This window comes from Eulemur rufifrons, chromosome 7 (genome assembly GCF_041146395.1).
Source record: "Eulemur rufifrons isolate Redbay chromosome 7, OSU_ERuf_1, whole genome shotgun sequence".
Taxonomy (NCBI): domain Eukaryota; kingdom Metazoa; phylum Chordata; class Mammalia; order Primates; family Lemuridae; genus Eulemur; species Eulemur rufifrons.
The window spans coordinates 133,258,641-133,271,666 of record NC_090989.1 but is presented as its reverse complement, the minus strand read 5'-3'; the positions used below and the strand labels follow the sequence as shown (position 1 = coordinate 133,271,666).

Sequence of the window (13,026 nt, the reverse complement as noted above, 5' to 3'; positions counted from 1 at the left end):
ATCAAAAGACTTAAAAACTGCATTGTCTCAATAGATGAAAAAAAGGACAAAATTAAAGTCAACAACAATAAAAATTCTTAGAAAATTAAGAACAGAAGTGAATTTCCTGAACCTAGTAAGTTATTGTATTAAAAAAATCCTTCAAACTCACTGGTCAAAAATGTCCTCTGAAAAATTAGAAGGTTGGCCACTGTTACAAGTTCTATTAAAGGATGTCTAGAGTTCTCAACCAGTGGAGTAAGATGCATTTATCCACCTCTCCACCCTAACATATACATGCAGGACAAAATGATTGGAAAAAAGCAAGAATCACAGCTATAATCCCAAGGAAGCCAATAACAAACTATTAACATTACTATGAGTTCCGAAAGTTTTCTGAAGATAAATGACAATTCCATTTATGTACTATAAACAAGCAGAAAACATGATTTCCAAAAAAGCTATCATTTATAATATCACTAAAATAATGTACTGCATTGGAATAAACCAAAAGTTGTGTAATTTCCATGTAGATAAGTTTTTGACACACACTAAAAAGTAATACCATATCCATAAGTTAGTAGACTCAGTATTATAAAGGTATTATGTTTGCCTAGATTAATCCATACAGGCAAAACTATTCCAATCAAAATCCCTACAGAGTTTTTCATGGAATTTGACAAGCAGATACTGAAAATTATTAGGAAAAAAAAATCCAGGACAGTTCTAAAGTACTGTAAGATAAGAGGCTTAACCTATCAGAAACAAAGACTTAGTATAAAGAAACAGTAATTAAACAAAACAGTATTGATATAAACTTATAAATAACGAAATAGAACTAAGAGCCTAGAAAGACACACACAGGGAAATTTGATTGAATTTAACTTATCTGATAAACACTATTTATCAAAAGTAAGTTTGGACTATAAAATAGTGTTGGAATAATTGGTTTCCCTACTATGGGAACAATAGAATTCCTACCTCACATCAGCTACAGAAATCAATTCCAAATGAATGCTGTAAAAGGCAAAACTTGAAGATGTTTTCCTCAAAACTTGAAGGTGTTATCAAGAGGTAGATCATAAAAGAAAAATTAGAATGCATTAAAATTAATAAGCTGTGTTCATCAAAAGACACCATAAAGATAGGAAGATGACATGCTTCAAACTGGGAGAAGACATTTGCAATATGTATAATTAACAAGGAAGTAGTCTCCAGGATATAAAACTTCTAGAAATCAATAGAAAAATCACACATGTTTCATAGACAATGAAGCACAAATGTTCACTGAACATGAAATGACACACAGCTTCTTTAGTAAATTAGATAAATTGCAACTAGAATCAAAACGAGATTTTCCACACCAAGCAAGTATGGAAAAATAAAGAAGTTTGGCAATACAAAAGGTTGATGAACATATAAAACTGTAATACTCATACAACATATTGTCTCAGCTTGCACACAAATAACAGAACATGAACAAGGAAATCATTAACACAAAATTCAGGTGAGTGCTAAGGCTCTGTTTGGAACAGAGTTAGGATAGACACGAGTACAATTATGTTTAATGCTTATTTATAAAATGTAAAAATTAAATTTTAAAGTCTAACAAAAGGGAATAGTTAAATATGCCATAATACATCTGTATAATGAAATAGACATTTGAAAATCAGTTTCAGATTTGATGACAAACACATTATCGCTTACAGAACTGTCAATTTGCAATATGATTCTAATTTGGGGGACGGATTAATATGTATGTACATTTTAAAAAACTAGGAAGTTTTGCAAGGGGAGCCATTTTCTCCTTTAGACTTTCCTTCTATTTTCCATATTTTCAACATCAATCTTGTTATAATTCTTTAGTCAAAAGAAAATAATGTTATACTCAATTTTCTAAGGACCAGGAAACAATTTGATTTGGTTTAATTTTGTATTTACGTGACAGCCATAAATTCGAAGCTCTAAAAATGTGCTCTGATTGCATTTCCTTTAAAATCTTTTTCCAGTATATCAAAATATTGCACACAAATGCCAAAGTTGACCAGATTTATAAACCAACTTAAGACACATTATGAAAAAATCTTATACATGAAAATTTTAGTTGCAGTTAATGATTTTAATTGTATATTCAGTTTAAGACATTTAAAACAACATCCTACATAAGTTAATAAGGGATTATACTTCATTGAGAATTATTCTGTTTCCTTGGACAAAAGGAAGATCTAACAGGAAGAGTGTTGAATTCTTGCTTCACAGAAATAGAAATGGAAAGCAGCCACAATAGAGTGAACATATGAAGTATCCTGACAATGATTAACTTTTTAAAGCCTTATCAGCCTTTTAAGTGGATTAAACACTAAATTTGGCATCATTTGTATGGATGTGTTTCTGAAGTGTCTCTCTTCGTGTGTATTATTTTGAAACCTAAAACCTAGATTTTTTATATCCAGACAATACCATCTGGATGTATTTTAGAAGAGGCTAAACTCACATGTAACACATGTGTTTTATACTATTTTATTGAACCAGCATTAAAAAGATTGAATTGTGAGTGCTAACATGGTCCCAGCAAAATTATTGTAATTTCATAGATAGTTCTTACAACTCAGATATAAAGCCCCATTTTCTCTGCAACCCATCCAGCGATACAGAATTGCCTCTTCCATGGTAAAGAATCATCTTCAACCCTGATCACTTCAATAGGCATTTGTTATCTCATAGTGAGTACTTTTATCTCAACGGGGAATCATTCAACACTCAACTTGGAAATCTGCCCAGTAGTTGACTTGATCTCAATGGCAGTCAATGGAAATTTCCCAAGCTTCTACCCATTTCCTTTTGTTGTTCTCTTAAGAGAGTTTCCAAAGTTGATTTTTTCAATTTAATGGATTGCCAAAAATCTGGCAGGACCTGAACACAGAGTGGAGACGTGAGGAAGTATATCCAAAAGTGACCCTGAGGTCTTATTCTGAGTTGCCTGGACACTGAACCAGCTCCCCCTTCTGCACCCAAAGTTCACTTTCCATGGGACCAACGGCCCCTCCCTTGCAGGGGAGGATAAGCAATTTCCCCTGGGATTTATACAGATTCTGGGTAAGCCAGATTTCTAAGACAACTCTATGAATAGCTGCTACTCCAAAATCTAGTCTGCTTGGTGCCAAGCAGATCTGACTATTCCTCCACTGAGAAGATTACTCCCTCAAGCTTTCCCTGGAAAGAAAAGAGGAATAAGGGAAGAATACTCTGCATTTGGAAGAAAAACCCACATGCTATGAGGCCCACAGATAACTGTGATCCAGAAGCATCTTGGTGGGTGAGGAAGGTTGGGAGACTCACATCTCCCCTACTCCGATTCTGGCTTTGTCAGTTTTCCCTTTCCCCATAAAGCCTATTTCTTAAATCATGCTGTGTGACATGCTGGAATTCATCTTGAACCCTGGCGAGTGAGACAGACAGCCCAGAGGGCCTTGCCTTGCCTTGCAATGGGTCATTAGTTTGCTTCCCCCACACATGTCAGTCTAATGGTTTATGAAGCCTCTGTGCTAAAGTAGGATTTTAAAGGATGAATAGGAGTTGAGAGCAGAGTGGATTCAAGGGGTGGACTTGAAGATTAGAAAAGTGAGTCATTCAGAACAGGACATGGAAAGGCCTAGAGCGAGACAATCAGGGGAGTACCTGGAGCTCACAAGTAGTTAGGATTGGTGAGATGTGGGTGTGAGCGTGGTAGGAGATGAAATGAGAGGTGGGCAGGATCAGGCATTAAGGGGTTTGAGCAGCAGCCTAGGAGTCAGGCTTCATCCTGGGGGTCAGCATACCTCAGACTGGGGTCTATATAGCTAGCCACGTTAAAATCCAGAATCCCTGTGGCATTCGGGACCAATGTATTTCATTTGGTTGTGTGGGTGACAAGTCGTACTATCTAGAAAGAGTTTAATGAGGGGAAAGAGGTCAACTTAATATTACTTAATATTTGTGTGGCACATTCAGGCCAAATATCATATTATGAAAATAAAAGTTTCACAGGAGTTTGAAAAAGAAATGTAATAACAGACATAAAATGCCTCAGGCTGCACAGTTAGGTCAAAGTCATAATAACCACACTGTAGCAAACCAACACCAATTCATGCTGCAATACACAATCCAATATCCAATAAAGCAGCAGCAATGTGTCATATCAACTTAATTTTAATCAGAATTCTGTTTGTATTTACTTCGGTTCGGTTTTATAATTGTATAGAAAATATTAGCATATGAAAGTATCTAGGTTTATATTTGTACATATTAAGTTATAATAAAAATAACAAAATCACCATGGGGCAGAGAGGTGGGAGAGCGCTATGAGAAACTCAGTACACTGTGGTCTCCGCAGCCAGACTGCTTGGATTCGAATTCTGATTTCACTACCTCCCTGTGACATTGTCATTGAAACTCAGTTTGCTCACCTGGAAAATGGGGATAATAGAAGTTCCTGTCACATTGGGTTGTTGTGAGGATTCAATGAGTTAATGTTGTAAGGTGTTTGGCACAAAATGAAAATACAGTTGACCCTTGAACATCATGGATTTGAACTGTGCAGGTCTACTTATAAGTGGATTTTTTTCAACCAAACTCAGATTAAAAAATACAGTAGTCTCGGGATGTGAAACCACTTATACAGAAGGTTTCGCAGAGCAGGCTGCAAGACTTGAATATTCACGGATTTTGGTATACTCAGAGGTCCTGGAACCAATCCCCTTTCTATACTGAGTACTTACCTCGTGCTTATAACTACTATCATCCCCATCCTTTTATTAAGATCCATAACTTATTCAACTTGATGAAACATTTGTGGGTAACAAGGAGACCCTAAGAATTTGTCATGTTATAGGCAGATGTGCATTACTGAAAAAGGCTTTTTGGTTTGGCAGCACGGAAGAGAATAGATTTGATGGAGAAGAGAGATTTAATATGTATTTAGGTGCTAGAAGTGAATGACAATGTGATTGTCAGCACTATTAGTGTCTTTTGAAAGCGAGGTTCCTTGACCAGCACTGGAAATTTGTTACATATGCAAATTCTCAGGTCCCTGAATCAAGTATTAGTACCCTGCAATTTGTGTTTTCACAAGCCCTCCAAATGACTTCTATGCTCCTCGACAGGGATTGGCAAAAGTTTTCCGTAAAGGATCAGATAGTAAATATTTTAGGCTTTGCGGGCTGTTTGATATTTTTTAGAACACAAAAATGGGCATGGATGTTTTCCAACAAATCTGCACTTACAAAAATATATGCAGGTTGGATTTGGCCCCCTGACCATAGTTTGTGGACCCCTGCTCTAGGAAGCTGATGTCAGGACCCGAGATGGGCAATAAAGAAGGAAGAAGGTTGAAGGGTAAATTAAGTTTGGGTTTGAGATGATGAGTTTGAGGTAGAAATGGACAATTTCCAGTTGAATATCTGGTTCTGGAGCTGGAAGCAAACAGCAGGGTTGAAGGTGTCAATTTAGGAAACAGGGTAAATGCTTATTAAAATGGTGCATGCAAACAACATTGCCCATGGGACACACAGAGCATGAGCAAGGAGGACAGCCACAGAGGGAACCCGGAGGACCACCAACACTGGACAGCAAAGGAAGACAAGATACCAAGATGTAAGAACCAGGCTGATGAGACAAACACCAAGAAGGATGGAGAGCGTGCCTGACGTCAGAAGAGGAGAAAACGGGGTTATGATGAGTTCCAGCCCCTGCAACAGTGTAAGGGTTGAATGGCCATTATGCCTGTGATCAGGACATCACTAGCAAATCAAAGTAAGAGCAACTAAAAAAGAACAGAGGAAAAGTTTAAGACAAAAGAAAACTCAAATTCACGGGCAGAGACAGATGGAAGGTAACGGGGTCGGGGGTAATTTGAGGGATTGAGGTCACACAGGAATTGGGATAGGGTGGCACCAAAAGCCTCCGGGAAAGGACTGGCCTTAGACAGGAAGAAGCCTCCCCCTCCACCCACATATGAGCACGGGGAATGGAGACACGGATGCAGAAGTGTCAGGATGAGCAAGAAGTTAAGCTTATTTTCATAACATCAGTGTTATCAGCGAAGTAGGAGGTAAGGTTATCAAATAAGATTTAAAAAGCGTTAGGCTGGGGACAGGAGAAAAGTGAAAATAAAACAGCATTTCTTTAAAAAATAAATCTTCCCACAGTTAATGCAAATTAGTGGTGTTCTCTAATTATACTGGATTGATGAACAGGCTAGGCATACGAGAAGTTTAGTCCCTATTCTCTATTTTGGCATTCATTTCTTGATGCTCTCCTTCACCTAACCTGGGTTACGCTGACACGATCTTTGACTTCCCACGGAGAAGTGTTCATTTTAACTGGCAGGCAAATGATATTACACTCTGAAGGCCCATCATGCTAAATGACCATTAAGCCATTACACTTAAGAACTGCCTCTCAAGATAGAGACTCCAAGTGCTTTGCACAGTATCACAGTTTAACTATCAGCATTTTATAGACAGGGAATTGTCATCACCAAGCTCACATGAATTCCTCTGGTTATAAACAAAACATCTGTGGCTGGTTAGCTTGGTTGGTTCATCCATGAAGTTAAATGGCCAAAATCTTGGGTGGAATCCTTGTAAAGCTCCGTTAGCACGACTCTCTGTTCACAAGCCATTTATCTGCAGCCCCAGCTAGATGAGGCATCTCACAAATTGACACCCCTGATGTGGAGAGGATATGGCTGCCAGCACCCCATCCATCCGCCTCTTTCCTACTCTTCAACTTACACTTTTCACGTTCATAGGGCTGGCTGTTCTCCTTTCTGGCTGTCCCTGCCTCTGTGCCTCTCCCCAGGTGCTTCCTTGCACTTTGATTACTCTTATTTCCATCCAATCCCTCCCTGACCTTCAAAGTTTGCCTTAATGACCACTAAAGTATTTTTCTCAGCTGACTCCAGCCTTCACAAGTGTCTGTATAATTGAGTGACCGGCCTTGGAATTTACACGCTACAATTCAGTTCATAACAACAGTCAGTTTGAGAACTAAGCTGCCTGAGGGCAGGTACCACAGGTATAGCACAATATAAAAAGAAAATCTTATTTCTACTTCAAGTTCAGTACAGTAGTTCCCCTTTATACTCAGGGGATACATTCTAAGACCCCCGGTAGATGGCTGAAACTGCAGATAGTACTGAACCCTATATATATATAAAAAATGTATAATTTTTTAAATCTGGTCATCAAAATGGCTAAGTGACTGACAGGCAGGTAGTGTATACAGTGGGGATCTGCTGGACAAAGGGATGGTTCACATCCCGGTGGGATGGCAAGAGATTTCAGCATGCTACTCAGAATGGTGGGCGATTTAAGACTTGTTATTTCTGGAATTTTCCATTTAATATTTTCAGATCATGGTTAACCACAGGTAACTGAAGCCACAGAAAAAGAAACCAGGGATAAGGGGAGGACTACTGTATGTGCGTTTTCCTCACTGGGTAATCTTGGGCAATTCACCTAACCTCTTTGGACATTCATTTCTTCACCTGAGAGATGAAAATCCATACAACCGTAATTCTAGTAACTACAGCCTTAAATAGCACTCAAACCCTTGATCACTGATGAGTCAAACTAAATTCTATGAACACAAATCCATAGCCAGAGTGAAAACACAAAACCCAAGCCTTAAGGGCAACTCAGACCAGCAGAAACAGCACTTTACCTTCATTTTTCTTGTTTTCAGCCATATCTTGTGAGTTGTGAAGAGCAGTCCATCTCACACTTAGGCAATGCTTCTACCGTTGCAATGTTAGCTTATGGCTTCTAAAGGTGGTCGTTTGACGACCATCTCTAGACCACAACTTCAAAAGTGCCATCACAGTGGGAAGTTTGTGCCTCATCAACAGGACAGCTGATCAAGTTATACCAAAGGAATCATCAATACCATGTCCATGGTTTACTGTCATGTCAGAGATTCTCAAACTCTGGTCCAGTGAGTCCTACTGGTCCCATCCAACAAGTCAAAGCTACTCTGACAGTAACACCAAGATGTCACTTTCCTTTTTCATTCTCATCCTCTCATAAGCATACGGTACAGTTTTCCAGAGGCTACATGTGATGTGTGATATCACAATAGTTTGCAGCAAATACACAAACCCAGCTATCTTCTATTAAGCCAGTTACTAAAGAGACAAAACTGTGGAGGGGAAATGCCTTGCTTCTAACTTTTTTGCTTTGGGGAAATATTTTTCATTACAAATGTTAACACGTAGTAAGTTTATTTTAAATAAAGCAGTATGTCCATTTCTGTTTCAGTGTCTGATATGGTAAATATCAATAGAGATAACCCATATACATGAAAGATCTTTGAGGTCTGTGACAAGAGTGTAAGAGGGTCCTTACACTGAAACATTTGTGAACTGCTTCTCTGTATCAATAAGGATACGAGATAAACACAGTTGTCCTTTGGTATCCATGGGGGATTGGCTTTGACTCCTTGCAGATACCAAAGTCTGCAGATGCTCAAGTCCCTGTATAAAATGGCTTATTATTTGCATACAGCCTATACACATCTTCCTGTATACTTTAAAGTATCTCTTATAATATCACTTATAATAGCTAATGCAGTGTAAATGTTATATAGTTATATTGTATTAAGGAATAATGACAAGAAAACAAGTCTATTTATGTGCACTATAGATGTTTTTCTGAATATTTTTCATGCACAGTTGGTTGAATCCATAGATGTGAAACCCTTAGAAAGCCAACTGTATTTGCCAAAGGTAATATACAGTCATGCATCACTGAGTAACAGGGATATGTTCTGAGAATTACATCATTAGATGATTTCATCATTGTGTAAGCATCACAGAGTACTTACACAAACCTAGATGGTATAGCCAACTACACACCTGGGCTGTATGGTCTAGCCTATTGTTCCTGGGCTACAGACCTGTACAGCATGTTACCTTATTGTATACCATAGGCAACTGTAACACAATGGTAAGGATTTGTGTATCTACACATATCTGAATGTAGGAAAGATACAGTAAACATACAGTGTTATTTTGTGGGACCACCAGCTTATATTTGGTCTGTCATTGACCAAAACATTATTATGTAGCCCATGACTATGTAAGTTGAACTCTGAGTTCTTGCTAAGAATATGTGAAAAAACACACTCATAACAGATGACTTTATTTTTCACTGATACCGAGAACACTGATCATTTTCTCCAAATGATGGCAGTAAGGTCCATACAATCCAATCTTCTCTGCTTTCAAATCTAACCCCACCAAACTCTTCTGCCATGACTGCGTGGAACAGGGAGTGGGGAGGGAGCAATGCTTATACTACCACCTCTGCTCCAGGAGGCCAGTTCAGGGGTAGTCCTCCCTACACATACCCCTTATGATAGCATGTATGTTAGTTTGCTAGGACTGCTATAGCAAGATAACACGGATTGGGTGGCTTCAACAACAGAAATTTCTCATAGTTCTGGAGGCTAGAAATCCAGGATGAAGGTGTGGACAGGTTTGATTTCTCCTAAGGCCCGTTTTCTTGGCTTGTAGAGGGCCTTCTCACATGGCCATTTTGTGTGTGTGCTCACATATCCCTGGTGCGATAACACAATCATACTGAATTAGGGCTGCACTCTATTGGTTTCATTTTAACTCAATCACCTTGTTGACAGTCCTATCTCCAAATACTGTCACATAGACTAAGGCCCACTCATAGGAAAGACCTCATTTATCCTTAATTATCTATTTAAAGGTCCTGCTTCCAAGCAGGGTCACTTTCTGAAAGGTACTGGGGGTTGGGACTTCAACATATGAATTTGGAGCTACCACAGTTTAGTCCATATCATGTTAAGAAATTCATGCTCTTCCATTTGGCGATTTCTAAAGGCTTATCTACCTCACCACACCTACTATCTTACCTTGCTAAGTCATGAGTCTACAAGAAGCCCTTTGAATTCAGGTAGCTAAAGTTCCTCCTTTTATAAAATAACTCAGGTGCAGAGAGTTAAAGTAATTCATTTGTCACACAGCACATTATCAGCTGATACAAGTTAGATAAATTTCAATGTATTTAGGGAGTATGCTATTTAAAGAAGGTTTGCAAGGATTTTTAAAAGTTATTTAAGGATTTCTTGCAATGACTTCTTCTGTAAAGAATTTTTTTAATCATGCCCCAGCTTGTTTATTTGTTTAGGTGTGTATAAGGCATAAAAAGGGGGAGGCGGTATATGGTCTATTAGATTCCTATCCTCGGGTTTGCCTACATTGACGCATAGGCAAACGATCCTTGCCAAGTGTTTGAAATGAAGCCTTTTCATCTACAGAAAAGCAATAAAAACAGAATGTAAAGAGACCTTCTGCCAAATGACCTGTTGAAAAGCAGCAGCCAAGCTAACAATTCCCTCATGTCCCGCTAACTAGACAAAGAGCTAAAAGACAGCTGAGAGAGGGTGGAAGGCCTGAACGCAAAAGGCTTTTTCCTATACAAGCAATAGCCAAGATTCCTCAGGTGTCTTCCACATTTGGCATTCCTCCCTTCTCCCACAACACACAGCTGAAGGTAAGATGCTTGACCCTAGGAGGCACTAACTGCCCTGACTTGGTTCCAGTTCTTTTCGGGAAACAGTTAGTATAACGTGAGCATAGTACAAGATCTCCACAGTGTCAGGGAGTACAAACTAAGTGAGATTCACAGAACTTGACTTGCTTTATTAATCTAAAGCTAGGGTCAGCAAACTAGAACCTGCAGGCCAAATCTACCCCTCCACTCGGTTTTTGTTTTTATTCCCAACCTTTGAGCTGGAGAAAAAAAAAAAGAAAAAAGAAACTGTTTTAGGACACGTGAGAATATACAATTCAAATTTCAGTCTTCAAAAATAAAATTTTATTGGAACATGACACACTCATTCCTTTATATCTTCACTGCTACAAGGGCAGAATTGAGTAATTGTGACAGAGGACATTTAGCCCACAAAAAGCCTGAAATATTTACTATCTGGTCCTTTGCAGAAAAAGTTCACGGACACATGATCTAAACTTTGAGTCCCCCAGCAAAGTATATAAAGCTTAAGTTTACGATTTTAGTATCTTTGCATATTCCACCCTGGAAAACCTTAACAACTAAGCAAAGTATACTGAGTATATCGGTTTAGTTTAGGATTTTGTGGATCACACTAAACCAAAAAGGTTAGCACACTTAGAATTGCCAGAATACAGTGGTTTGGGACCAAAATCCTCTGAGGTGAAAGAACTGCTTTAGAACGTTTTGTTTCACTTCCAGGTGAGCACAATAACAGTGCCTGAGGTCATTCTCATGTTTAACTATTTATCACAACTACATGCGAGTTGTAATACTCAGTTCACATTTCATCACATAACTCTAAGACAAAATTCCACTCCTCAAATCCATCCTCATTCTCAGTCGCAACTTTCTCCCCCACCTTAAACAGAAGCAAAACTCTCAACCCCCCAGGACCACCTTGTTTCAAGAGACATTTCAATATATAGCAGGTTATCAACTTTTTTTTCTCCGAGATCCTCCTAGCAAGAAACTGTTGCCTTTGATCAAACTGAGTAAACTGGAATGAATATTCCAAAACCCACATAGGGCTGATTACAAAGGGAACTGCTGAATATAGCTTGCAATAAAAGTAGTAGGAAGTCTAAAAGGACTAAATCTGAACATACCTCCAGTCTGTAGATCTGAGAACAATTCTCCAGAGGAGCAGGGTCGGCGACTGTCTTTGACGGTGATATTCAGGATCCTGCAAAAGCAATTATCTTCATTTAGCAGTCTTAGACATCACAAAGCAAACAAAAAAATTAAAATAAACTTGATTATTCAAAGCCTTTGCCTGTTTCTTCATCATACCTCCTTTCCATGATGTAACATATTCACCCTTCTCGAAACGAGGGGAAACCACCAAACTCCTTTGCTAAACCTTAAGCCAAACTGAAACATCTCCACTGAACTGTAGCCCTTAAGAAGGAGAAACTCACGTGATGGGGTGTAGCCATCTTTGTGCTGGGCTTCAAACTAACTCAGCTGTGAGCTAAGGTACTTTAGTATGTAAAATAATTCACACAGGTGGCAAATGTTAATTATAGAGCATATCTCATTAGGTTAAACCTTTGACCCATTAGCAAATTAACAGTAGATCGGATTGAAGTTCTGCTATAATCTAGGCCCATAAAGATTTAAAAGAAGGAAATATGTTGTAATCTTCTTGGTTTCATCATTTTTTTACATAATAAAATAAGTTCTAGGGTCTACTGAGAAATACCTCTAATTATTGCCTCAGCCATCTTAGGGAAATACGACAATGACTTCCAATCCTAGCTTTTTCTTAAAGTGTTAGCTTCTAAATTGTCCTTTTTTTCCCTGAGAATATAAGTCAGTTTTCTTAATTTCCTTCTGATAGGGAAGCAAAATAACTTGTCTCAGAGATGCTCTTAGATTGAGGATTAATGATTACAGTTGAATATTCCTGAAGCCTTAATAGGATTCGAAGAGGAGTAACTGGGATTACCAGAATTAATAAGGAAAAATACAGGATGCCAAGTAAAATTTGAGTTTTAGGTAAAAAAAAATACATTTTGTTATTTATACAATGTGTTGAATATACACATTTTGTATCTATTCCATGCAATTTTTGGAACATACTTATATTTGAGACATTATGCTAAAGTATTTATCAGAAATTCAAATTTAACTGGGAATCTTGAATTTTATTTGACAACCCTAGAAACATGTTCAATTCAGAATGATTCTTGGTGGACAAGTAGTGGGAAAAAAGTTAAGTTAATGTATTGCACCTCATCTTGGAAGATAAAAGTTCTTAAAAACTTTGGAATAGACCTCAATACCTTTAAGCCTCAGTTCTCCCATCTGAGAAATGGAGAGTGTGAAATCTAAATGTTGCATGGGCCTGCAACAGGAAATTTTAGAAGTAATGATAGCCCACTTATAAGATAAATGGAAATATCCTTGATATTTTTAAATTCCTTAAACTGCTTAGGTATGCATCGTACTGATTGGTGTAATT

At 38.1% G+C, this 13,026-nt stretch overlaps 1 protein-coding gene across 1 annotated transcript in view; it reads right to left on the bottom strand.

Annotated features, from left to right (window-relative positions):
• The window catches only part of RARB (retinoic acid receptor beta), a 702,390-nt gene that overhangs the window by 661,403 nt on the left and 27,961 nt on the right, over positions 1 to 13,026 (bottom strand). Inside the window, exon 2 of the mRNA XM_069475457.1 lies at positions 11,669 to 11,745. The gene's annotated coding sequence lies outside the window, so the exon portion shown is untranslated. The remainder of the gene's footprint in view (positions 1 to 11,668; positions 11,746 to 13,026) is intronic.